This window comes from Chiloscyllium punctatum, chromosome 49 (assembly GCF_047496795.1).
Source record: "Chiloscyllium punctatum isolate Juve2018m chromosome 49, sChiPun1.3, whole genome shotgun sequence".
NCBI lineage: Eukaryota > Metazoa > Chordata > Chondrichthyes > Orectolobiformes > Hemiscylliidae > Chiloscyllium > Chiloscyllium punctatum.
Genome location: NC_092787.1, coordinates 36,016,444 through 36,042,209, shown reverse-complemented (window position 1 = coordinate 36,042,209; position 25,766 = coordinate 36,016,444).

The following is a 25,766-nucleotide window of genomic DNA, read 5'->3' as shown; positions in this document are numbered from 1 at the left end:
GCTGCAAACCTAATAACCCAACCACGTAGATTTTCACCGAGGTCATTCATTTATATCACAAACAGCAGAGGCCCAATACAGATCGGTAAATCCAATTCCAAACATCCAAGTCAGCGTGAATCCCATTCATCTTAATCTTCCAGATGAGCCGACTGTTACGAAGGGGAGATTGTCATCCCTCTGACAATTAAAACTGAAACACCCAGAACACCTCTCTCAGTCGAATTGTGATGTCAGGAATACTCGATAAATGTGCCGTGTACCTTCACAAATAAATTGTGTTTCTTTTTTCTGAGAGAATAGAGGTTTCTTATCTCTTCAGATGGCAATTAGCTCTCTTCTCTCCGTCCAAATGCCCTGTCACTTTCCCGCCAATAACATATTGATTTCTTTACAATTTGATTGGTTTAAACTTGTCAACATCATCAGATTTAAAATTATTTGCTTTCAATCTAGCCAAAGAGAGCAAAGTGGACTTGAGGATTATCAGATCAACTCATTTGGATGGAAATTCAATTGACTGATTGGTATAAATCTGCTCCTATGTCTTATGGTTTTATCATCATTAATTCCATGAATATCACCCTCCAGTATTCCTACACTGCTGTCTCTGTTTGTATCAGCATTAACTCGAAAGTTTGTCTTTATCTCAGTCATTTAGCACAAGTCCGACAAACACTAGATTCCGATGGCACAGGCTGTCTGGAAAGTCTCTGCAAACCATTGACTTGATGCGAAAAACATTTATTTATCTTTCTGTAATTAAATGAAGCATTTCATTATTTTCTATCTCACCTATGATTTTCAATCCTCTACTCTCCCTGTCAGTAACATCCTCCTGATGTAAGAACAACCTCTATCACAGTGAACTGCATGATAGCAGCAACACAACGCTGCTCTCATGCAATCATCTTCAAATAAGAAAACGCTCCTTCTTTCGGTGATGTCCTGATTTAACTATAACTTGTACAATCTCCAGATAATTCTCCATATGCATCTTGTTAATCATTTCTACAATCCTCCATAGTGCCGTAAAGCTGTCCAGGCCCGTGGCCCTCCATATTTTTGTAACAAACTCCAAACCCAGACACACCCTATCAGTTGAGGACATTGGCCATAAACATAAACTCTACTGTCTTTGTAACCCTGTCTGCATCCTACAGCTCTTTGCAACATTATAATCTGTTTGAGACTCAGTAAACCTCCTTCACTTTGCATCGTTCTCCAGAACACCCGTCTTTTATAACCTCCTTCAGATTTCAATATTCTCTGTATCTGTAACCTCTCTTAGTCCTTCAGCATTCACCATCTTCAGGGATTCATCCAGTCTGTGCAAAATTTCCACATTGAAGGATGAAATGTTAGGAAGTAAAATAAAAGATAATAAAATCTCAGCGTTATAAGTGACAGAAAGGATGTACTGATTAAAGCGACATAACCCATAGTACTAAAAGACTGCAAATACAGAGAGGCCAGATGACCAAGAGCAGGATTTGAAGACACATTGAATGGCCTTTTCCCTTCACTATACTGACAGTTATGACATCAAAGCAGACCTAAAGTTTATTGAGATCAGGTGTAATTAAACACGTAGGACTCTGAAAGTTAACATTGAATCTGCATAAACTGTTGTGATTTAATTCTGAATCCTGGTGGTAACACCCAGTGCACTGACTGGGTTAAACACCAGTGTAAATTCTTGAAGTCAGTGTTAACGCTTACACCTTCGAACCAATTAGTTCATCACATGCTCTTTAGTGACAGCTAGTTAGAAGGTTTGTTATTTAGTATACAATGTAACACCATTTGCAAAAATGCCTTGTGACATTGAACTTTTCTTTCATAGCCTCTGCCTCTGAGCTTTCTTTTTCCACCAAGACTCCTGCCCACCCTCCAAGATTCACAAGCCTGACTGCCCCAGCCAATCCATCATCTCGGCCTGCTCCTGCCCCAGTGAACCCATCTTCACATACCGCGATACCGCACTATCAACCCCCAGTCCAGGGGCTTCCAGCATATGTTTGGGTCACCAGCCACGGCCTCCACCTCCTCCGAGACTTATGTTTCCCTGAACCCACCACCTCATCGTCATCATGGACATCCAGACCTTATATGTTAGTTCGTCATGACCGGGGTCTCCAAACCCTCAATTTCTTCCTTAACCAGTTCTGATCACTGTTTTCAAATTGCTCTCCCACTGGTGGGTCAGTCAACTGGTGAGCTCATTAGCCAGTACAAAGTCCAGTATGGCCCCGCCTCAAGTTGGAATTTTCACGTACTATTTCAAGAAGCTCTCATGGATGTACTGTAAAATTCTGTCTCATCCAAGCCTCTTGCTTTAAGGGAATCCTAGTCAATCTTGGGGAAGTCAAAGTCACCTACGCTGACAACCCTGTTATTATTGTATCATTCCAGAAACCCCCTACATAGGTGTTCATCAACGTGTTAGTGCCTGTGGGGGCTTGTGAAATCATCATATTAGTGTGATTGTCCCCATCTTATTTATGAGCCCCTGCCATATTTCCTCATTGGATATCTCGTCTCTGAGTGCAGCAGTGACATTCTCCCTAATTAGGAATGCAAGTACTCCACCTCTTTTTTCTTCTTGTCATCCTCATCCAAAATATGAAACCCTAGAAATTTGAGCAGCCATTCGGTGTCCCTGTCTCAATAAAATCTTTGTAATGGTCGCAATACCATAGCCCTTTGTCCTCACCCAGGCTCTAAGTTAATCTGCCTTACTCATAGTATTCTTTGTGTTGAAATAAACACACTTCAGCCCATTAATACAAGTGTGTTCATTAACCTGTCTCTGTCTGTCCTTCCTTTTGGATTTATTCATTCTAACACCTACCTTCACTTCAATCTCTCCACTTCCTCACCTGCTGCTATGTTTTCCAGCTGAAATGAACCTCTTTGTTTAGTGACTGCAATTAATGTTAATCTCCATCGATTCTATCTGTGACGCTGGAGTAATTCACTTTTTTGTTAAAACAGGCTCATTTCAAAATGACATTCCATAGAGTCAGTGGCAGCATCACATCCGCAACTCAACAGCTCCAGACACGGTGAAAGGAGAGATTAGAATCTGAGAATAAAGTTGGCTGGAATATTTCATCAATGAACCAGAATCTAATAATGCTGGACATTAATGTTACAGAAATGGACAGGACTGTATACTGGGATCTGTTGGCCCTTTCTGCTTTTTATGATAAGATTCCATTATCGCTGTGAATGCGATGCATAGTGTACATGACTGAATTCTTTTATTATCCTATCCTGGCTATTGTTGGCGTTCTTGGTAAGTCTCACTGCCTGGTTGGTATTTCTATAAACCATGTGTAACAGTATTGGTATTCTTTCTGTTATTCTACTGTCCGTGCTGCCATTAATACTGCTGATGAGAATCTGAATTCATCTTCCACTCTGCAAACCCTTGCGAACTGTCTGTCTTCTCATTGATTCTGGTCGACACACAAGAGGGTGATTGCTCAGCTGTATCTGTAAACTATGAATCATTGTGTTCCTGTCATCATTCGTTACATATTAGGAACACAAAAATCACTGTTTCCTATTCTGGCAAAAAAACGACATTTCCTTCATGTGAGTCCATTCCATCCTTGGCCAATATCTGAAAGTGCAACAGCGTTTCCACATATGCAGTGATTCCTCTCTCCCTGGGCTGATTTTCTGGCCACAAATCCTGACCATTATTAATTGTATTCACTAAGCCCACAAGAACATCTTTCACTGGATCAACCCAGCCCCTGCTTAAAGCATGAAATGTGAAATCCAGTTTCGGTATTCCCAGGTCTCTGCTGACCCCGTTCCCATTCACAAAACTGCATCACCAAAGCTCACCCAAAGATTCCGCAACTCTTCCCAGAGGTTAGACTGAAATCCGTTCCCCTTGTCATTCCTGTGAACTTCAATGTATATTGCTGTTAAATCTTGCAGTGTCTGCAGTTTAAAATTCTCACACACGTGAAGACATCTGTTCATCATATCGCTCTCTGTCTCGTTCTGTCTCGCAGCTGGACCTGGAAATTTCCCCATGCTAGGCCACTATCACATTCCTGATGAAGGGCTCCGGCTTGAAACATCAGTTTTCCTGCCCCTCGGATGTTGCCTGTGCTGTTGTGTTTTTCCAGCAAAACAGTCTCAACTCTGATCACCAGCATCTGCCGACCTCACTGTCTCCACTCACCACTGCAGGTATATGGAACAATCTATGCCCATGTACGATCTGCAAATAGTCCACCTCATTAACCAGTGCATCAACGTGATCTACAAAGTGTCTTCTGCCTGGTTTGGTTACTCTCGACTCATTCTGCTAGGTGAATTCAAATTACTATATAACTGATCATTTCACATGATGTCGCAGTCTCATTATTTAATTGTTTCATTTTGCAATTGGACACCTGAAGGCCGCACTCCTCCAGTTAGTCCAAATACACGGATTGTTCCCCATATTTCTGCAACCATTCTGCAGTAATTAATGGCCCTATTCTATTATAAGGTGAATGATTTTCCTTGCTGTATCTTTCCCTATCCTTGTTCTTTTGCTCCTGTGATGCAGTGCTGTGTTATGAAGCTCAGAAAAAATGAAATTGAATGTGTTGTGGTATCACCCTATACATCATGAGCTGGATGTAAAGCTCCATATTGGAAAAGGGTTTCAGCCGCACATTGATTCACAGGTTTAAAACTCGCTCTGTGCCTGTCCACGGAACGCCTTTTACTCTGATCTGATCATGTGTTCAGCAACATGCTGAAGCCCTTCAAGTGTTATTGCTACGGACCCATCAAATAAATTGCTGGAAATAGGCATTTCAATTAATTCTGTTTCTGGAAAGATACTGGAAGGACTTGAATGTTTTTGCTGGAGTTTGTGGTGTGAACTGCGGGAGATATTTCAGGGAGACCGTAGAGTTTGAAAACACAATTCAAAATGAAGCTTTAGGAATGTGGTTACAATGTATCTTGGCTTTGAATATGCACAATTAAATTGGAGCAAAGGCTAGAGAGTGTGGAAGCTCTGAGACCACAGCCTGAGTGGGTGTGGGGGAAGAGATCTGCCGGATCCATTTCGGGTTTGCAAGAAAGCTTACCACGCTACAGCAAACTCAGGAACAAAATAGAAAAGGACCCTGGAAAGATGGGATCTACCTCTGTGGTCACCTCTGTGCTGTATCAAACAACAAATGACTTTAGTTTCCATGTTTTCACAAGAGATTATTGTTGTAAACTTCGAGAAGATCATTTCCTTGGACCATGGAACACGTCTCGTCAAACCCAGCCAATGTGGCAGATCATTACACATAGCAGTTGGGAGCAGGAGTAGGACATTCTAAGTGCGCCTGAACAATTAGTATAATTCTGGATGATTGGCCATCTCAGTAGACTGCTCTTACTTCCTTCTCAGATCCTTTGATTCCCATAGAATCATAGAGTCATAGAGATGTACAGCATGGAAACAGACCCTTCGGTCCAACCCGTCCATGCCGACCAGATATCCCAACCCAATCTAGTCCCACCTGCCAGCACTCGGCCCCTATCCCTTCAAACCCTTCCTATTCATATCCCCATCCAAATGCCTCTTAAATGTTGCAATTGTACCAGCCTAATGTGATCTATAGACTATTTCAGAAGCCTTCATGAATGTTTTCGCCTGAACAGCCTTTTTGCCGAAGAATTACATGGACTCAACACTCTCTGGGTGAAGAAATTTCCACTTATTTCAGTGTTGAATAGCCTATGCCCTAACCATCGACTGTGACAATGATTCTGGACTCACAGGTCATTAGAAACGTCCTCCATCTGTTAACCTGCCCAGGCCTATTTCCAATGTTAAAAATTTGATGAGATCCCCTCTCATCCATCTGAAGGCCAGTGAGCATAATCTTAATTGATAGCCTCTCTTCTGCCACTGTTCTGCTATGCCAGGGATTAATGCAACAGTGGTAGATAATTACGCTTTGTACTGGAATCCACTCGTCGTGAAAGCCAACATGTCACTTCTCTTCTTCTCCTTCCGCTCATCTGCATGTTAATCTTCATGAGGTTTCAGGTCTCATTGCACCTCCCACTTTATCAATCTGTCAATATATGACTAATAATCTGCCTTTCTGATTTGCGAAATTGGTAACCTCACAATTATCCACTTTTATGTTATCTGTTATAAATGTCCATTCATTCAACTTATACAAAACACACTGAAACATCTCTGCTGACTCCTCAAAGCCTACAATCCCAACAAACTTTGTGTTGTCTGCAGTTCCCTCTTTTAAAACATTAATATGTATTGTGAACAGATGAGGTCAATTATGGATCCCTGTGCTACCTGACCAGTCATTGCCTGCCTCTCAGATGAAATCCAATGGACTTCAAGATTTTCCCCACTCATGATGTCAGTCTATCCAGTCAATAATTCCCTTTGACTGCATGTAGAAAACAAAAGTGGTGTCCCATTTCTCAACATGCAATTCGTAGGAGCTATTCCAGAATGTCAGCATTTTAAAAGACAACCACCAATACACTGATTATTTCCAAGCTCAATTCCTTAGTGTTCCTTGATGCACCTTATTGGCCATGAGGAATATGGGGGTTTATTCTCATCAAATTCCCCACCACCTTTTGCCTAGCAATCAGTCAGTTCCTCTCCCTTCAAGGAATCTGTGTTTGCCAACAGTTGTATTGTCTTGTTTGAGTCTTTCTTAGTGAGGACGAAATCAAGTTATCATGTGAAGATGAAAAAAGTGTATTAATTGAAGTCTCTGATAAAATAAACACCTTCACAATAAGCCTGTGAGGTGTTGATTTTTTTTTTAAAAAACTGAACACAAAGGGAATAATTGAGCTGTAAGTGCTGCTGCTGTAACAATTGTGGATGATTTAACTTCACAAAACTTTCACAAATCGAAATGTAAAAGGCAGAATTAAGAACTGATTTTGACAACCATTCTTTCTGTTATTTATTTTGTGGAATATGGCTGTCACTGGCTGGCCAGCATTTATAGGACACCCCTGGTTGCTCTTGAGAAGATGGTGCTGAGTTGCCTTCTTGAACTGTTGCCGTCAATATGCAGTGAGTGAAGCCAAATGCCATTAACTTCAAGGTTTTGATTCAGTAACAATGGAAGAACGGCAATATATTTTCAAGACAGAATGGTAAGAAGCTTGGCATCAGGATTTTATGGTGTGAGGTGAAATTGAAAGTGTTGATGGTCCTGTGTATTTGCTGATCTTGTCCTTGACAGAAGTGGCTGTGAGTTTAGATGATGCTGTCTGAGGTGCTTTGGTGACTTTCTGCAGCCCATCTTGTGGATGTTACACTTTGTGGTCACTGAGCGTTTGTGGTGGAGGGAGTGAATCCTTGTTGATGTCATGTTAATCAAGCCGGCTGCTTTGACCTGAATGGTATCAGGTTCTTTGAGTGTTGTTGGAGCTACAGCATGCAGGTAAGTAGGAGGTATTCCACCACACTTTGACCTGTTCCTTGCAGATGATGGATGGGCTGAAGGGATACAGGTGGTGAGTTACTCGCATCAGTATTCCGAGCCTTGGTCTGTTTGTGTAGCCAATGTGTCGAGTCCAGTTGACGTTGTGTTCAGTAATAACAGCCAGGCTGTTGATCGCAGGAGAATCATTGACAGTAACATCATTGAATGTCACAGGGCAGTCTGAGGTGACTGACCTGCAGTAATCAAAACCTTCTTTCTTTCTGTCAGGTATGACACTAATGAGCAGAACGTGTGTCCCCTGATATTATTTGTTTTCATTTTTACAAGGGTTCCTTGATGCCACCCTCAGATAGTTTTGACTGAGCACAGTTTTCAAAGTTTGGGAGAAGATTTGTAGCTCGGGTGCTCGTTGTTGTGGTTCTGTTCACCGAGCTGGGAATTTGTCTTGCAAACGTTTCGTCCCCTGCTAGGTGACATCCTCAGTGCTTGGGAGCCTCCTGTGAAGCGCTTCTGTGCTATTTCCTCCGGAATTTATAGTGGCCTGTCTCTGCCGCTGGTATAGTGGCATGTCTCTGGTCGCAGTAGTCTGGCTGTCAGTTCAGAAATGCTCCTGATGTATATCAGGAATAAATAGGCTGTTGATTAATAAAGAGACCAAGAGCAACAGGGAGAAGGCAGGAGAATGAGTTTGAGGAATACATTAGCCATGATTGATTGGAAGAGGAGACTCAATGAGGTGAATGGCTAGTTCTGCTTCTCGATCTTGTTGCCTTATTTTGCGCTTATGGATACACTGCAGTTATTGCAGAAAATTAAAGCTCAGGCCAGCGGTAACATATTGGCAATGGATCGATGATTCACTGGCTCATAAGAAGCAGTAGGCTGAGAGAAATTAGTTATTTTCCAGTTGGCAAGATGGAATGGGTGGTGTGCCACCGGGATACAGTGGTCAGTTTCTGACCTGTTATAATTGAGAGAATGACATTAATGAAGCGACCAATGTCACGGTTGGTCATGTTACAGATGTCACAAAGATATAAGGAAAGGAAGTTACAAAGCAAAGCTAAACATAAAGGATGATTACGGATTGAAAAGCTAATATAGAGAGTTTAATTCAGTTTGCAAGGATGTAGCAAATGAAGAATAATGTGGGAAAAGAAGAAAACGTCCATTATGACTGGAAGAATAAAATAGAAATGATGGGAGATTGCAGAGCTCTGAGTTACAGAAGGATTTCCGTGTTTTTCCTGCATAAACTGCAAAATGTTGAAATGAAAGTTCAGCAAATGACGAGGGAAGTTTAAAAGATGCTTTTGTTTATTATAAGAGGAATTAAATACAAAATTGGTGAAATGATATTTAGTCTATAAAAGACATTACCAATACCACATCTGGAACAGTGTAAAGCATTGAGATCCTTATTTGAGGAAGGATGTAAATGCACTGAAGCAGCTTAGAGAATGTTCCAAATAATAGCTGGAATGGACAGATTGTCTTATGAGGTCAGTTTGAGCCGGTGATGTTTTTATCGGCTGGAGTTTAGGCAAGTTACAGATGACTTGAATTGAACCACTATAGTGTGGAGACAGGCCATTCACCCCAACACGTCCACACCAACCCTTAGAACATTCCAGACTCATTCTTGTAACCTTTTACTCTATATTTCCCCTGACAAATGCACCTAACCTACACATCCCTGAACACATTAGGCAATTTTGCATGGCCAATACACCAAACCATCTTTGGATTGCAGGAGGAAGCCCATGCAGACATGGGGAGAATGTGCAAACTCCACACAAACAGTCACCCAAGGCTGGAATCAAACCCAAGTCCCGGGCGCTGTGAGCCACTGTGCTGCCCTTGATTGAAACATCTAAGTTCCTGACTGGTCTTCACAGGGTGGACATGAAGATGGTGTTTCCTCTAGTTGGAGAATCTGGAATTAGGCAACACTGTTTAAAAATTAGGTGCCTCCTCTTTAAGGCAGAAATGAGTCTTTGGAAATCCCTTTCTCAAAAGTTGTTTGAAACAGAGTAAAATGAATCATTATAAGGCAGCAGTCGGTACATCCTGTGACACTGGATAGGGTGTGCTGTTGGGGGATGGGCAAAAATGTGGAACAATCTGATACGTCATGATCTTAGTGAAGGATGGAACAGCTTCGACCTAGTCCTGCTATTAATTTGCACAATCATATAAAATTACATGTAAATTATGCTTGGCTAAAAGCTATATCTGATGACATGATATAATATTGGGATGTCAGTGTGAGTGTGCAGATTTTACACGTGATATAGCAAATATGGGGAAATATGTTTTAACCCGCAGTGAATAGTGGCTCCCAGCTGTTCTCAGCAACATGAGAACAGAATACAACTGACAGATGTTTGATAACAGCAGAATGAAACAACATTAGAGTGATCGAGGAATTGACACTTCACGTTTCAACTGACTTTCAGACAACTCAGGCGAGAATAAAACATGTCAGTGTCTAACAGAAGCAGTAAATTTCAAGAAAGACCGGAAATATATGAAAATAACCACAAGGTGAAGGCAGGTGAACAGAAAGCTGGGTGATTTTACATTCTACACATGAACTTGAATTGAGAGAGATGATCCGCAGATGGTGGCAATGAATGAAGTCTACAGTTATGGCATTTTAGCAGAAATGTTTTAAAATGTTTCTAAAGGACAAGTCAAGTGTTTGTGTTCCTGATTCGGATCATTTTAATGGATGTTCGTAATCTGAGATTAGGAATTGTTCAGTAAATTAGAAATCAAATGCGAGAATTTATTAAGAAGATTCCTTTCTTGAGGATCAGAGATTTATAGGAAAACTGTTCTTCGATGCTTTTCCTTTCTTTCTTAACTCTCTCTCAGTCTTCCTCTGTTAATTAGACTATTTTCTCTCAATGAGTTCCGAACAAGTTAAGTTCCCATCTAGTTAAGGTCCCAGAGTATGCTGAAATAACCTTCTTCATTGTCCAATAAACTGACCAATTTGATGTAATTTGCAAACTTATTAATCATGCCCCTAATATTATCATGCAAATCATTTCTATAAATGATGAAAAGCAGTGGACCCAGCAGTGATTCTTGTGGCAAATGGCTTGTCACTGGATTCAACCTGAAAAGCAACCCTCCACCACCACCTTTCGCCTCTGACCTTCAAGCCATTTTGTATACAATTGGCTCACTGTCTCTGGATCCCATGTGACCTCAACTTGCTAATCCATCTGACATGCAGAAGCTTGCTGAATGCCTTGCATCCATGCAGAGAACCATTACCAATCTGCCTTCATCAGTTTTCTCTGTGACGTCTTTGAAAAGTTCAATCTAGTTAGTGAGACATGATTTCCCATGCACAAAGCCATGCTGACTGTCCCAAAACAACTCTTCTCTTTCCAAATGCATGTAAATCTTTTCTCTCAAAATACCTTCCAACAACTTCCCCACTAGTAACATCAGGCTCACCAATCTATAGGTCTTTGGGTTTTCCAGTCATTATTTCCTTTTCTACTCCCAGTCCTCCACTGGTCGCAGCAAATTTTAAATGTAGTCAGATGACCAATAATATAGATCTCAGACTGGGTTGGGGTCGGTGTTTGGAACAAGCCAGGCCAATTTGTTTAATCTGCTAAATTAGCAAGTTTATGACCAAAATAAAGTTTTTCAAATAGTGATGGAACAATGAATGACAAGTAGTTTGGAAATTGCAAACAGACGCATCGATATTTACCTTTCTAAGTAAAACTGAGGAACACACACACCAACACACACACACACACACACACACACAAAATCACACATATACACACACAAACACAAACACACACAAACACAGACACACGTACATTTGATTAGAAACAGAAATACAAAATCTCTGCATATTGTTAACTTGAAAGACCAATGGCCAAATTTTAGCTGAACTCATGACAAAAGGAAAATGGAGAGATTGTCCCAGATATCATTTTAGTTCTGACGTTATTCTGTTCACACAAGCGACTGGCAATGGAATTTTATCCTGGAACAGTTGGATTTTGCTGAATTCCCTTTTCTTCACGCAGTGGGGGGGACTGCAATGATTCGCTGTCAGGAATACTCCACAAGTGGTAAAGATGACTAAGGGGTTTTTAGCTCGCATATGTTGCCGTGAGGAGGAACAAGGAAAGAGTAAGCGAACAATAGGCCTTTGCTTCTTTGGCAGGTTACATTTGCTCCCTCTCTGAGCTGAATTTACAATAATGTTATCTGTCTCCAAACTAGCCCATATAAGGTCTTCATGAACATAATCTAAACCGTATGATCCAATCATATTCCCTGCTCCATGTAGATGCATCATAACTGCTGTCATACACAGAGCCATTTCATGAGCAAATAGTGGCCGCAATTGATTTGAAGATATGTTTATATGTGCCTGCAAAATTAAAAAAAGAAAGTTTAATGGTTTCACTAAGATGTGTTAACATGAATGCACCATATCCTAAATTTCTTTCAAAGTTTTTTTTTAATCCTGTACTAGAGGAAATACCTGTTAGGTGTTTACCAGCTATGCTCTCCTCAAGATCTGTTACGTTCGATAAGGGCTTCTCTCTTTCTTAGGCCTAATCTGTTACTGCTTCATAATTAATGTCTTCATCCCAAGAATGAATAAAAAAAAACATCTTTGAAATGTTTTGAAATCAGAAATGTTTTCGTTTTCAGTTTATGGGAATAGAACTGCGCATTGTACATCTGCCATGATCTTATCAATGACCTGTACAGAATCAGAAGATCACACCCAATACCCTTTGTAAGAAACAACATCTTTCTGTTTAACTTCCAAAATCACTTGCTGCATCTTCAGACTAACGTTATTTGAGTCACACACCAGTACATTCCTCTGCATCCTCTCTCCATTTAAATAATTTTCTGTTGCTTTAGTCTTTCCCCAAAATACAAACTTCCCATCACTCACATTGTTCTGTTATTTTTTAATGCTGGTTTTCTCCTTAACCTCCCCTGTCTATATCCCATTGCAGACGTTCTATGTCCAGTTGACATCTTATTGAATGACTATGCTGATTTATTCGCGAATTGACCTCTAATCCAGTTAGCTCCTTCATCCAAATCGTTCAGCTAGAATGTAAATAGTTGATGACCTCACTGTAATCCCTGAGGGATCCCCTTCATTACAGCTTTCCAACCTGAATGTCAGTATTTATCTCTACTCTGTATTCCCTGTTTTCTAACCAGGGATCCCCTGGTCCTGTGCAGAGAATTAGAAAGATTGCATGGCCTCATCCTGTGCTGTCTAATGTTCTGAAAGGACTGAATACTTCATTCTCTTCCAGCATTGCTCCTCGGAGGGGCAGAAATGTGTTGTTCTGTCTCAATGTAACAACCCTGACTGGTTGACTGTGGCCTTTCATTGTAACAGCTTTGAGGTGTTATGTGAGAAAAAAAAATGGAAGAGGACCTGCAGTTGGCCATTCAGACCCCCGGGACTGCTGCTCAATTTAGAAAGATCATGGTTGGTCTGATTGTGGTTGAATGCTACTTTTCTGCTAATTCCCAATAAACACTGATTCCCTCATCCATCAAAGATCAGTCAAGCTCTGCCTTGAATATCTTTAATGACCCAGTCTTCACTGTTCCCTGGGGAAGAGAACATAACAGACAGTACAGTATTAAAGAGAAAGAAATATCCTTTTCTTAATCTTAAATGGTGGATGACACATTTTTCATGTATTAATCTCACAATAAATTACCTTGTCTGTTGAGAAATAAGGGTGCAAAAAATAGGAACAGACATAGACCATTCAACCCCCCAAACACAATAATTCACTTCAGTAATATACTTGTTCATCTCAGCATCCACTGCACTCTTGGGAAGCCATGAGACCATAGAGCAGAAGAAATTAGAGCAGAATTCGGCCATTTGGCCAATTGTGCCTGCTCTGTTGTTCGATCCGGATGGATATGTTTCATAACAAAATTCTCTTGCATTCTCATCATAACCTTAATCCTCTTAATAATGAAAACACATCTATCTCTGTTTTGAAGAAATTATTTTGTCTGTGCCTCTGTGTTCCTGTATGTATGTGTACACTTCTGTGTATTTCTGGGGAATGTCAGGGTGCTCATGGAGGTTTGTTTATCAGCCAGGAGGTCTGTGAGCATGCTTATTGTACAGGGATTGGTGCTGGATCTACTTTTGTTTGCCAGTTACATCAAGAACTGAGATGATAATATGGAAGTAGGCTTGCAGATGACGTAATAATTGATGGTACAACGGAGAGTGAAGAAGACTATCTAAGATAACAAAGAGATCTTGATCAATTGGATCAATTAATCATCAACTGGTACATCATGGAATAGAACCTTTCTTCCAAATCGTCCATGCCAAACAGCTATCCTAAATTAATCTCTTTTAATTTGTCAGTATTTGGCCCATATCCCTCTAAACCCTTCCTATTCATAGATCTAAACAGATGCCTTTTAATTGTTGCAATTTTACCAGCCTCATCCACTATATCTGGCAATCCATTCCATACATACACCACCCTCTGCAGAAAAAGAGTGTTCCTTCAGCCCCATTTATGTCTTTCACCTCTCACATGAATCGCATGCCCTCTATTTTTGAACTCCCATACCCTTTAAAAACAGATTTGAACCTATCAATGACACTCATGATTTTAAAGACATCTATAAAGTCTCCACTCAATCTCCAACGCTCCAGACAAAATAGTTCTGGTCTTTTCCCCCTTAACCCAAACCCTCTAATCCAAGTGACATCCATGTAAATCTTTTATGCGCCCTTTAAAGTTTAACAGTATCTTTAAGTTTTACAGCAGGGAGATCGCAATTGAACGCAGTATGCCAAAAGTATCATCACTACGTCCTGTTTAGATGCGTTACAGCATCCAAAAGTCTATTATCAAAACACTGAACAATAAAGGCAAATGTTCCAAATGCCTTCACCACTACCTATCGACCTATTACTGCACTTCCAAGAATCTGTGGAACTGTACCACGATAGTTAGCACATGTGTGGAGTATGCACATTCTCCTCGTGTCTGCCTGGGCTTTGTTCAGCTGGTCCAGTTTCCTTCCCCAGTCCAAAGGTGTGCAAGTTAGGTGGATTGTGCGTACTAAATGACCCATTATGTGCAGGCTTGATGGGTGAGCTATGGAAATTGCATGGTTGCAAGGAAATGGTAGGAGTGTGTCTGTTCGGATGTTCTTCCGTGGGTCAGTGTGGACTCCATGCACTGAATGACATGTTTCCACGCTGTAGGTTTTCTGTGAATGGCTCTTTATTTCGCAACACTCTCCAGGATTCTATCATTAAGTCTATAAGTCCTGCCATGATTTGCATTACCAAAATGTGACGTCGCATTTATCTAAAATAAACTCCACCTGTCACTCCTCAGCCCATCAATCCATTTGATCGAGGTCCCGTTGTACTATGAGATTGAAGATATAGAACCCTCCAGAGGGGTCTCTTGGTCTCAAGATCTGTCAAAAGAATCAAAGAAATGCGGTCTGTACGAAGCAAGGTCATTAGTTTAATAAAGTAAGGCAGCCTTATGCACTTTTGTCCAGCAACACAGAGCTTAAACCTTCTGTGCTCCGTGGTGAAATTGTACAATTACATTTGAGCAATAAGCAATTTTTATGTTTTTCATGAATCAGTACAGCCTTAATTAAAATCAACTGTAATATGGTGACATGATTGACGAAAGGCTAATCCAATGAGATTCCCTGAGAAAGGATTCGTAATTACAAGAAAAGTCCAATCAACTGTATTATGGTGAAATGATTGACAGCAGGCAAATCCAATGATATATCCTGGGAATCGGTTCTTGCCTCACATAAATCGTCATTCCATGCTAGCATATCAAGGTTACATCGAATTGTCAATTAATGTGTCAGTATTCATTTTATGAAAAAGTCATTGTTTGCCTTATCTTCTTTTTCAGCTAATTCAGTAAGCAGCAGTACAGGTTCACACTGTCAAATTATAACTTGAAGCAATTTTTTGTGTTATTTTAAATTGAAAAGTCATTTTATGGTTAATTAAAACCTACATATGTTTGTTGCTTCTGACAACAGCCTAAGTTCAAATCTTAAATTCTCAAGATAACTTTCTTCGCTGTCAGCTACACCACCAATTTTGGTAACATTTGTTAACTTACTAGCCATACCTCCAATCATTAATATAAATGATGAAAACTAATCAATCCGGTAAGGATCGTTGTTGAACACTAATGGTCACGGGCTTCCAAATTGAAAAGCTACCTCACCTCAAGCCAAATTTGTACCCAAATGGTCACCTCTCCCTGGATTTCATGTGATCTGACCTGGCTAACCGTTATCCCATGTGGAAACTTTCTGAAGCCGATTGACTTTCAGTTTCAGAATTTGCCCTGCGCATGGACTTCAGCAGTCCCTGCAGAAGAAAAAAACATAATTGCAGGGAAAATAACATTTCGTGTAGAGGGGGATCATTCAGCCTGCTGGTCAATATTTACTCTCTGCTGGTTTTGCTTATAACGAAAAGAGATTAACCAGAGATTGTGGTCAAGTTGGGACCAATAATGTCTATAAAAAGGACGGGGCCCTACAAATATTCAGCTGGTCTATTCTCTATTTCTTGCCTTATTAATATAAGGCACTAAGAGTAACCCTGAGATTATTACCTTTGGAGTTTTGCTTTTTAAATTTATGTTCCAGCATTCTTTACAAGGTCTTTGCAGGAACCTCAACTCCTTCAGTTTTCTCTTTGGTTTTTGGTTTTTGCTGTGACGTGATAGTGGGATTTGGTTACTACACATTCTGGGAAGATAACTGGATATTCCTGTTTTAACTCCTCAGTTGCTTGGTCCTCCTTGGGTTTCTGTACAACAAGGGTTGTCACTCCCACCTTGGACTTTGCCAAATCATTCCCAAGAACAAACTGAATTCCTGGAAATGACACTCTATCAATCACTCCAACTGTTAGTTTCCCAGTCTTGAGTTGGCACTCCAACCTGATCTATCCCACAAATTACCACACTGTCAGGCAACAGATCGGAAAGGGTGCATTTTTGCTCATGCCTTATTATCAGCGACTGGTTAGATCCTGCATCTCTTGAAATTATAACTTTTTGCCCTCCTCACCCTGTTCTTTCTCAGTAAACTTTACTCACGGAGGCAAATTCTTTATAGAGATCTGGTACTACCTCCATACCCGGCCCTTGCCTAGGCTGTGCAACTCTTTGGCTCTTCTCCTTTCCTGCTTTCACAAATGCCACCGGCTTACCTTCTTTTGCCACATCTTCTCCCACAGTGTCTTTCGTTAATTGTGTCCCACTTTACCACAGTGGAAACACCTGAGACCTTTCACCTCCTTTCCACTCTTTTGGGCTTCTTTATTAATCTGTGGTCAGCTCTTAACAGTGTTGTCTACTCTTTGTTTCATTTTGTAGGATCACCCCTTCTCCCAACCTCGATCCCTCACATGATGAAATTCTGGTCGGAAGCTTGTCTTATGCACCAACACGTACTCATCTGCCAATTCTGCTGCCCTTCTGACTTCCTGAGCTTTATGTTCCTCCACTTGAATTCTTACCATCTCTTGAGTTTTTAAATTGAGTTTTTAAACTCCTCTTGCAGAATAATCTCTCTTCCAGCCTCAAAGGTCATACCTATCATTACGTACACACCAATCTATCAAAAAAATTATGCTTAATTCTTTCAGACTCAACATTAGTCTGATCTGGTTCCTTCTTCATGTTTGTGAACGGCTGCATATGCTTCTGGTACCAATTCATAAGCACTTAAAATAGCCTGTTTGACATCTTCATTATCTCTTGAATACTTATCTGACATCATGGCAAATACCTCACGAGCTCTGCCTGCCAGTTTAGTCTGAACTCGCATTACCCATAAATCCTCAGACCACTCCATCTGCCTCGCCAATTTTTCAAATGAAATAAGGAAGGCTTCAACATCTTTCTCATCAAAATGGGGCAGTGTTTTGACATAATTGTACAAACGACTACCTTCTCTTTTACTCTGCATCCTGTTAACTTGACTTTGCTGGCTAAGTTGCAACTTCTCAAGTTCAAATTTGCTCTCTTTTCCTTTTATCCACTCTCGCTCTCCTCTCTCTCTTTTTCTCTCCCTTTTTTCTCTCTCTCTCTTTCTGTCTCTTTCTTCTCTCACTCCTTGCTCAGTTAAGAACCTTCTATCCCTTTTCATCTCTCTTTTCTCTCTCTTTCGTTTTCTCTCGCCCTTTGTTTATGTTATAACTCAATTTTCCTCAATTGTAATGTACGTTTTTTCACATCTACTGCACTTGTCTGTTTATATAAAACACCTTAAGTGATTGACTAATTTCCTTACAATTTCAGCATTACTTCTGTCTTTGGTTTAACCCAAATCTAACTTCTTTGCTAATTCTAAATGGATGATCTTTTTCTGTCCTTCAAAATGCTCTTGGCAAATTTGCAAATCAAATTCAATCCGAGAACCTCTTTAGCAAGTTTAAGAGCCATTTCTCTCAGTTTTATTTTAACCAAATACAAGTCACTGAAAGACAACAATTTGTCTCACTTTTGTTTTATTTGAATATCTAGGATACTAAACTGCAAGTTTTTAAATCTATTGAGCTTTACTGTACTTCAAATCTATTCAAATCTGTTTAAACCTGTTCAAATCACGAATCCGAGACCCAAACTGTACAAATCTTGATGACGAGCCCCCAAACTGTTATGGTACAGGTTTAACCCCACTGCGCATTTCCACCAGCAACACAGAAAAAAAAATCACCCAGTGCTGCAATCTGTTAAAATTCGAGAGTCAAAGAACTATCCCAAAATTTACTGTATAAAGCAAAAATTAACATTTTTTGTCTAACAGAGAAGATTTACTTACAACTATTTCCAACTCCTTTCTTTTAAGCCTGTCTTTTTCCTCCCCCTCTACTATAACATGTTAATAAAAAATCCTGATTAAGATTTTAAAAAGAGCTTTTTATTTTAAAACGTGGCAGTTTTCGGTTCTTCTCTGTATGCCTGTCGTCGTTTCTTCTTCCTGGGGATTCAGCTTCCCAGGTCTTTGATTGATAAAGGTACATTTCAGAGAGCAGATCCTTCTGCAAGCAGTCTTGTTGGTGCCCACTATTCGTTGCTGTCTTGGCTAAATGTCCAAAATGTTTATGTTTGCACTCCAAAACATCGGATCATTTCATTGGTTTGACGTCATCTAAAATAGTAAGATTCAAATTCGACTGGACTTTTGTATCTGGGACATCTTTAAATGATTGACCAAATTTTCAATTTGGTTCTCTATCCTGACAACACCACACCATATATGTGTTTCAACCCTAATGTTACATTTTAAAATATTTAACACACTTTGTGATAACCATAAATGTCAGCTCCCTGAAATGTACACTGTTCCCACAACTTCATAACCGTACTATGAGAGTACCGGAGACAGGAGTCAGGGAATTCCAGTGGAAATAAAAGATAAGAAAGGGCAAATGAAAGCAGAGGAAAAAAGTAGGCTATCAAAGGTTTTCAATCTTTTCAGGTGTCGGGGTGTGGTGTTGTGAGGATGGAGTCAATGCAACACTGAGAACAGATACTGTATCAAGGAAATCTTGATGGAATCAGTCTGGTGCATCCAAGAAGAGACAAGGGGCAGAAAACACTTGTGGAAGTTCTTCCTGGGCCTCCAGACAGTACTGATGAGGTAGAATATTGTAGAAAATTAGAAATTCATACAACAAGGATGCTACAGTTAACATCATTTTAATGTACATAAAGACTGGCAAACTATATTCATAATAATATTGTGACAATGAATTGTTGGAGTTTGTACATGATGGGTTTTTACACCAGGACGCTGAGGAACAAACTTGTGGACAGATTATTTTAGATTTGGGTTATTGCCACGATGTGGAGTTAATTAATAATCTTGTTGGGACAGGTGCTTATGGGAAAGGTGCATAACTTGTCAGAATTGTTCATTGGGATAGTACATGATGTAGTTCAGAATGAACCCATGGTCCTAATTCTAAACAAAGAAAATTACAAACAAATGAGGGGTGAGTTGGCTGTGCTGCACTTGCTGAATTCACTAAAAGGCATGACAGAAAGGGCACACACTTGACTAAGAAAAGAAATTGAGGATGATACTGACCTCACACAGGAACCATATAAATTTATCAGAGAAACTATGAAGCCTGAGGTTTGGGAGCAGGGGAAAATTCAGCAAAAGGTGTCCAAAACGTTGATAGAGAGGGTGAACATTAAGTGTGAGAAGTAAATTTGTAAGGAATATAAAAAAACTGATGTTTTTTTCTTCATTCATTCACAGGAATGAGGCCGTCGCTGGCTGGACAGCATTTATTAACCACCCCTCATTGCCGAAAGTGCATTTAAAATTCAACTACATTGTTGTGTGTCTGGAGACGCATGTAAACCAGAGCAGGTAAGAACAGCAGTTTCCTTCCCTGAAGGACATTAGTGAACCAGGTGGGTTTTTCCTATAATCGATAATGAGTTCATGGTCATCATTAGACTCTTGTCTTTCAGGCTGTAGGATCTTCCAGAAGCATAAAAAGATTTTTCGAGACTCTTCATACTTACAGTCTGAAATCAGGTGAACAGATAATGAGAAACAAGGAAATTATAGAGCAATTAACAACTACATTTGTTCGCCTTCACAACCCTTTAAGAAAAGTGAATTCTCCTCACACTTGTTTGAAATCTGCTCTGCCTTATTCTAAACGATGATCTCTTGTTCTAGACTTGCCCACCTAATGAAATATTCACTCCACATTTACATTGTCACTCACATTTAGTATCGTATCGACCTCAATGAGATCTCCTCTCATTCTTCTAAACTCCAGATAGTCTACACCTGAACTGCTCAATTTCTCTTCATAAGAAAAATGCCTCATCTCTGGAGTCATTCTCGTGAACAACTTCTGAACATGTCCAGTGCAACTAAATCAATCCTTATGTCAGGGCACCGAAACTGCAGAGAGTACTCCAGTTCTGATCCTATTAATTCCTTGCATACTTGCAGCAATACTTTGCTACTTGCATCCAATTCCTTGAGACAGAGACACTGAAATTGCACTTCCCTCTCTCATCGCTTGATCGACTTGCATGCTGGTTTTTCTGTGACATGCGCAAGGCCACCCAGATCCCTCTGCACAAAACCACTCAGAGGTTTCTCTCCATTAACACAATAAGACGCCTTTCTATTCCCCTGAATAAAATGGATAACCTCATGTCCATATTAAATTTCATCTGCAAAATATTCATCCATTCCCCTATTCACACCAAATACATTTGTATATTTCTCACATTTTCATTGCAACCTATCGTTCTACCTACTTTAGTGCCATTTGAAAATGCAGGTATGGTATTTTCTAGCCCCACAGCAAGTAATAACACAGATGCAAATACTGTGGCCAGGTGGCTGAAACTTATGGCATCCAAACTTTTGCCATCAGAAAATGTTGCAGCTATTTCACCTTGCTGTGTTTTGTTGGTCAGTCAATCTTCTATCCAAGCCAATAAATTACACCATACCCTATATACTCTTACTTTATGAATTAATATTTTGTGCAGCATCTCGTTCAATGTCTTGTGCAAATCCAGACATAGAACATCAACAAGATCCCCATTATCCAGCTTGCTTGTCACATCTTTAAAGAACTCGAGCAAATAATTCAAACATGTTTTATCCTTCATAAACATATGCTGACTGTGATGGGTTATAGTTTGACTTTGCAAATTTCCTGTCATCATTTAATTTATTTATTGTCGCCTGTACCTCAGTACAATGAACAGCTTTGTTAATGAGCAGTACAGGCAGATTATGGTAAGCGAGGACAAGCAGATCATAGGATGAAAAAAATTTAGTCAGAGCCATACAGGTTATGTCACGCTGGGAAAGATCAATATTTAAATGAGCGGCATTATTTAAAGGACGAAATTTCATTCATTAGTCTAATAATGATCGGAACGAAGCTGTTCCTGAACCTGCTGGTGCATGTTTTCAACCTTCTGTACCTTTTGACTGATGGAAGAGGTTGTAGGAGATTATTGCCGGGGTGTGATGCATCTTTGGTGATGGTGTCAGCCTTTCTGCAGCAGCGAGCCATGAAATATAGTGCATGAATGGAAGGTTATTTTCTCTGAGAACCTGGGCCTTGTAATCTCCTTTTTGAGTTTTTTACAGTCCTGGGCGAAGCATTTGCTACATCAGGCCGCTATGCAGCCGGACAATAAGCTTTCAGTTGTCCGCATGGAGAAATCGGTGAGAGTCCTTATGGTCATGCCAAATTTCCTGACCCTACTGATGAAGAAGGCACATTGTTGTCCCTTCTTCACCATTGTATCCTCATCAGAAGTCTCGGGCATGTTGTCGGTTATCGTCACTCGTCGGATCCTGACAGTCTGCACCCTCTCAACCTCAGCTCTATGCATCAAGACAAATGGCGTATTGCCGTCCTTTCTTTCTGAAGTCAATCAGTTCTTTAGTTCAGTTGATATTGAGAGAGAGGTGGTTCTCACTGAACCAGGTTACCAAGCCCTCTATTTTCTTTCTGTATTTTGAATTGTCGTTGTTTGATATTTGTTCTATCACAGCCATGTCATTGGCAAGAGTAGATGGCGCTCATTTGGAATTTGGTAACAATGTCATGGGTATACCGGGAATAAGGTAAACAGCTGAGAAGGCATGTTAGCGGGTTCTCCAGTGTTGCATGTAATCGTGGAGGAAGTGCAACTTCTTGTACACCAGTCACTGAAAGCAATATTGCAGGAACAGAAAGCAGTTATGAAGCAAATGGCGTGCTGATCTTCATTTCAGAAGGATTTGAGTATAGTATGGCTTACTTCAGCTGTACCTCATCAGGAACATTGTGCAGTATTGTGTGCAGCTTTGGACTCCCTATCGAATAAAGGACAAACCTGAGATTGAGGGAGTGCAGTGAAGGATGACCAGACCGATTTCTGGGCTGACAGGCTTGTTGTGGGAGCACAGTTTGGATCGACTGGGTCTGTATTCCATGGGATTTAGCAAAATAGGTGGAGATCTAAGGGAAATATAGAAGACTCTGACAGGGTGTGACAGATTCGAAGCAGGAATGGTAATTCCCTGACTGGGACGTGAAAAACAAAGAACCACAGCATTAGGTACAGGCAGATCACCCTGCACTGAGATGAGAATTAATGTCTGCACTCAGACACTGGTGAACATGGGGAATTTTCGATCACATACGTCTGCTGAATCCAAGCACTGAATATAAATATGGATTTGTAGGCACTTTCGGAATGGGGAACGATGTATTGAGGAGATGTTCGGTTATGAACTAGAAAGGGGGAGGCTCAATGAGTTGAATGGCCTTTGCCTTTCCTGATGTTTCTGTGTAGTCTGTGGGAAAGTTCTGTAAATGTTGTCACAAGCTCTCAGATATCAGGAAAGAGGCCTCTGCAGGATCGACAGGAATGTGTTCACCGCCCACGTTTCTTATACCGAGGCTGGTGCGAGCTGTCCTGTTCAGGTTTGTCTTTTCAGACCTCGGAGCTGCTTGACACAATTGAGGGTCTTGCTTGACTGTGTTAGGAACCATTGAAAAGTTTATCACAAATCCGTGTGTCTGAAGTCACTTTTAGGCCAGACCAGGAAATCACATTAGATTTGCTTCCTGAAAGAAAATTGGTACAACAAATTGGTGTTTACAATCGACATTGGCTTCAAGGTAACCGTTATTGACACCAGATTTTAGAACGCAATATTTTTAAAATTGTTTTTAATTCCCACCAGCTGCCAAAGCATTAGGCTGGTCTGAATTAGTAATCCAGTGACAGTTCCACAACCACACCATCTCCACAAGGGACCCATCAGAAACCACTGTAAATAGGATTTTTCTGTGCTGCTTATCAAAAAGAAGTTGCAACAATTTGACTATCATGATGAGACAGAGCGTTTGAGAAATGGTCAGATTGTGATGACTTTCCTCTTAGGGGACTGTACAGAGAAGAACAACTTTCCACATTGTCAGGTAGACGTCAGAATTGGAGCTGGAATGAAACAGCTTTCCCACAGACTTGGCTTGATGTGCAGCACAAGTCTTCAGTCCTATTGCAGAAATGGTGTCATGGCCTATTGCCTTTGTCATATCTACTGTGTTTAGCTGCTACTTGATGTCATGTGCAGTGAATCAGATTGATTTTTTTGATTCTGTGGATATCATGATGAAAGTGAGGTGGACCACTGTCGGATGCGGCTGGTATAGACACTACATCCTGAACTTTTGCACTGTTGTTTCGGTCTGTTCCATGATTTATGGTTGAGATATTTCTGAGCACTTTCCTCCAGTGAGTTGTGTAATAGTCCATTACCATTTATGACTGGATGTGGCATAATGACAGAGCTTAGATCTATTCTGTTGTTCTTGGAGTCATTTTTGCTCTCTCAATCAGATATTAGTTCTGCTGTTTGGAATGCAAGGAATCAAGTGCGGAAGCTTTAATGGCTTGTCATCAGGTTTAGGTACACATGGTTCTGGACCTGGCATGTTAACCTGTACTCACCACAGAACCATAGTTCGGCTTGATGGTGATGGTAGACTGAGGGATTATCGCGGGCAAAAAGTTACAGGTTGTGTTTGAATACAATTCTGCTTCTGCTGCTGCTGTGTCCTGCAACACCACATGAATGCTGAGTTTGAGCTGCAATACAAACCTTCTGCCTGTCTCCCCATTCACACCAAGACAAAGTCACCCCTCAGCCCTGTACGCATTGCTCTGCTCTGGTTTCAGATGTGGTAACATTTCTATTTTAATATTACCATTTTTCTGTGGCTCTCTCCATGCTGTCATGCCTCCAATTTATCACATCCCTCAAAACCCTTTCAAATATTCATCTGAGCCTTTTCCCTTCTGTAGTGCCATTTTCGGCATTGAAAGTTAATGTGTTTCCCCCATTTCACTCACTGACGATGGTTCAGAGCTCTGTATTGTCAGAGGTGCTAGCCGTATGTAGTTTCAGAACCAATGAATTTGTACACCTCTCGGTATCATTCACTTCCTGGTGAAGAGTGCTCCACATTTGACAGGACGTTTGAGTAGTTTTACCACACGTTTTTGAAACTTGTTCTAGAACAGAAATTGCTGGAGAAATGGAGCAGTTCTGTGGAGTGACAGGTTCAGTGACTCTCCTTCAAAGCTTCCAGTCTCTTCAGCAATTTTTTTTTTTTGTTCCAGATTTCCAGTGTCCATGGGCCTCTGTTTTATAGAACATGTGTTCTGTGCCTATTCATCTCGAGAGAAACTGAACAGGTCTAGCAGCATTAGTGGGGACAGAGAAACAGAGATATAGCGTTTCAAGTCTGGAGTGACTTCTTCAGAAATGAAAAGGATTGTAAAATGGACTTTGTAATAACTTGCCAGAGGTGGAAGAGGAGTGACGGGAAACAGAGTGTGGAGGTGCAGTGCAAAAGACAAATGTGCTTTTAATTGTGGTGAACGAGAAGCGAATGCAGAATTAGTGTAAGTTAAGATGAGAATGGGGGAAATGGGATCTCTTAATTGCATGCAAGATAACCAAGCTACAAACAAGGCAAGGTCATATTGACACCAGGAGGCAGAATGTATGAAAACGGGAGAACTGTCATAATGGGTTGAGGTTGTGAAGATATAGAATTGAATATGAAGGCCTACAGGTGAGGGGTTACTCGAGCTTGGGTTGTGCTTCATTGGAACATTGCAGAGGCCAAGACTGAGATGTTAGCATGAGAGCAAGGTAGGTTATTGAAATGAGAAGGTCAAGTTTATTCTTAAAATGTGGAAGTATTCCTGAAAGCAGTTTGGCCTGGCTAATGTGCAGGAGACAGCATTGTTAGCAGCAATGATAGTAGACTGGACTGAACAGGTCCAAGGGAAATGCTGCTTCACCTGAGAGGTGTGTGTTGGGTTTCAAAGAAATAAGAAATAAAACATAGAACAGTACAGCACAGAACAGGCCCTTCAGCCCACGATGTTGTGCCAAACATTGATCCTCATGGATGGTAAACCTAATGTATGAACACTCACATTTCTGTGATTATACGCATGTCCAGCAGTCTCTTAAATATCCCCAAAAACCTCGCTTCCACAACTGCTGCTGGCAACTCATTCCATGCTCTCACAGCTCTCTGCATAAAGAACCCGCCTCTGACATCCCCTCTACACTTTCCGCCAAACAACTTAAAACTATTACCCCTCATATTAACAATTTCTGCTCTGGGCAAACGTCTCTGGCTACCAA